Source organism: Ranitomeya imitator, chromosome 4 (assembly GCF_032444005.1).
Source record: "Ranitomeya imitator isolate aRanImi1 chromosome 4, aRanImi1.pri, whole genome shotgun sequence".
In the NCBI taxonomy this organism is placed as follows: Eukaryota; Metazoa; Chordata; class Amphibia; order Anura; family Dendrobatidae; genus Ranitomeya; species Ranitomeya imitator.
The window spans coordinates 456,380,956-456,384,253 of NC_091285.1; positions in this window are offsets into that span (position 1 = coordinate 456,380,956).

Genomic DNA, 3,298 nt, shown 5'->3' on the forward strand with positions numbered 1-3,298 from the left:
AAGCCTATTTAAATATTTTTTTGGTTTTATAAATTCTCCCAGAAAAAAAGGGAGATTAATATTGGCCTCTGGGCTTCTGTGCCAGTCCTGAGCGTGCCATCTGTGCCAGTCCTGAGCGTCCCATCTCTCTCACAAATAGTGGGCCATAGAAAGCCTATTTTATTTTTTTTTTGGGTTTCAGAAATTCTCCCTGGAAAAAAAAAGGGAGATTAATATTGCCCTTTGGGCTTGTGTGCCAGTACTAAGCGTTCCATCTCTCTCTCTCTCTCAGTCAGTGGGCCATAGAACGCCTATTTTTGGTTTTATTTGTTTTCTAAATTCTCCCTGAAAAAATCATTTTATTTTATTTGGTTTCTAAATTCTTCCTGATAAAATCATATTTTTTTTATTATTTTTTTTTCTAAAGTCTCCCTGAAAAAAAAAAAAAAAAAAACAACCAAAAAAAACAGTGGGAGATTAATATTGGCCTTTCTGCTTGTGTGCCAGTCTTGACTCCTGGGTGCGTCATCTCTCAGTCAGTGGGCCATAGAACGCCTATTTTTGGTTTTATTTGTTTTCTAAATTCTCCCTGAAAAAATCATTTTATTTTATTTGGTTTCTAAATTCTTCCTGATAAAATCATATTTTTTTTATTATTTTTTTTTCTAAAGTCTCCCTGAAAAAAAAAAAAAAAAAAACAACCAAAAAAAACAGTGGGAGATTAATATTGGCCTTTCTGCTTGTGTGCCAGTCTTGACTCCTGGGTGCGTCATCTCTCAGTCAGTGGGCCATAGAACGCCTATTTTTGGTTTTATTTGTTTTCTAAATTCTCCCTGAAAAAATCATTTTATTTTATTTGGTTTCTAAATTCTTCCTGATAAAATCATATTTTTTTTATTATTTTTTTTTCTAAAGTCTCCCTGAAAAAAAAAAAAAAAAAAACAACCAAAAAAAACAGTGGGAGATTAATATTGGCCTTTCTGCTTGTGTGCCAGTCTTGACTCCTGGGTGCGTCATCTCTCAGTCAGTGGGCCATAGAACGCCTATTTTTGGTTTTATTTGTTTTCTAAATTCTCCCTGAAAAAATCATTTTATTTTATTTGGTTTCTAAATTCTTCCTGATAAAATCATATTTTTTTTATTATTTTTTTTTCTAAAGTCTCCCTGAAAAAAAAAAAAAAAAAAACAACCAAAAAAAACAGTGGGAGATTAATATTGGCCTTTCTGCTTGTGTGCCAGTCTTGACTCCTGGGTGTGCCATCTCTCTCTCTCTCTCTCTCCAATTGTGGTCCATAGAAAGCCTACATTTTTTTTCCTTGATTTGGGTTCCAAAATCTACCAGAGAAAATAACTCCATCAATCATTGGTAGAAAAATATTGGCCTCTGGGCTTGTGTGCCACTCCTGATTCCTGTGTGCGTCATCTCTCACTCAGTGGCCCATAGAAAGCATATAGTTTGTTACATTTGTTTTCTAAATTCTCCCTGCAAAAATCTATTTTTTTTTTTTTGGGGGGTTTCTAAAGTGTTCCTGAAAAAAATAAAAATAAAAAAAAAATAATAGTGTGACATTAATATTAACATTTGTGCTTCAGTGACAGTCCTGCGTGTGGGGCATCTCTCTAATTTGCAGCCACCAAAAAAAGAGTGTGTAACATTGGGCCTGATTTTCGCTGTGGTCTCACCAACCTGTAAAGGGGTAGCTAAATCATACTGAAGTTATAGCTCACCGTGTAAGTTGTGTGACTGCAACAAATAACGTTAGTTTGGTTACGTTTTTAAAACAATGAGGAAGTCTAGTGGAAGAGGTCGTGGCCGGGGGCGTTCATTGTCAGCTGGTAATGAGGGTAGTGGTAGTGGTGGAGCATCAGGTGGTCGTGGGGGAAAAAATATTGCACCTAAGTCTGGAGCTGTGGAGCCAGGTTCGTCGTCCGGCTACACAAGGCCTCGAACGCTCCCTTTTCTGGGATTAGGAAAACCGCTTTTAAAGCCGGAGCAGCAAGAGCAAGTTTTGGCTTATCTTGCTGACTCAGCCTCTAGCTCTTTTGCCTCATCTCGTGAAACTGGTAAAAGTAAAAGCAGCGCGTCGTTAGTGGATGTTCACGGTCAGGGACAAGTCACTTCCTTGTCCTCTTCAGCAAAAACAACAACAGAGAAGAATGCAGCAGGCGACACAACGGGTTACTCCATGGAGCTCTTTACACATACCGTCCCTGGCTTAGAAAGTGAAGCAGTTAACAGTCCATGCCCATTACAAATTGAATCTGACATGGAGTGCACTGACGCACAGCCACAGCCAGACTACTATGCTGGTCCTTTGACTCAGACCACAACATTGCCCTCGCAGGGTGCTGATCAAGAATCAGACCCTGATGAGACTATGTTGCCCCATCACGAACGCTATACCACCGAACGACACGGTGACACAGACGAAGTTGCGCAGGAGGTACAAGAAGAGTTATTAGATGACCCAGTTCTTGACCCCGATTGGCAGCCATTGGGGGAACAGGGTGCAGGCGGCAGCAGTTCTGAAGCAGAGGAGGAGGAGGGGCCGCAGCAGGCATCAACATCGCCACAGGTTCCATCTGCCGGGCCCGTATCTTGCCCAAAACGCGTGGCAAAGCCAAAACCTGGTGGAGGACAGCGTGGCCATCCGGTTAAAGCTCAGTCTGCAATGCCTGAAAAGGTATCCGATGCTAGAAAGAGTGCAGTCTGGCATTTTTTTAAACAACATCCAATTGATCAGCGCAAAGTCATCTGTCAAAAATGTTCTACTTCCTTAAGCAGAGGTCAGAATCTGAAAAGTCTCAATACTAGTTGCATGCATAGACATTTAACCACCATGCATTTGAAAGCTTGGACTAACTACCAAACGTCCCTTAAGGTTGTTGCACCCTCGGCCAATGAAGCTAGTCATCAACGCAACATCCCTTCCGGCAGTGTAGGACCACCATTTAGCGCACCACCTGCTGTATCTGTGCAGGTATCTTTGCCAGGCCAAAGCAGTCAGGGTCAGGGAATCACCAGTTTCGTAGTAGGAAACACTGCATCTAGGGCACCGGCGGCAACAATACCATCTCCCACCGTCTCTCAGTCTGCCATGTCCACCGGCACCCCCGCTAGTTCCACGATCTCCAGCTCTCCAGTCCAGCTCACCCTACATGAGACTATGGTTAGAAAAAGGAAATACTTAGCCTCGCATCCGCGTACACAGGGTTTGAACGCCCACATAGCTAGACTAATCTCGTTAGAGATGATGCCCTACCGGTTAGTTGAAAGCGAAGCTTTCAAAGACCTGATGGACTACGCTGTACCACGCTA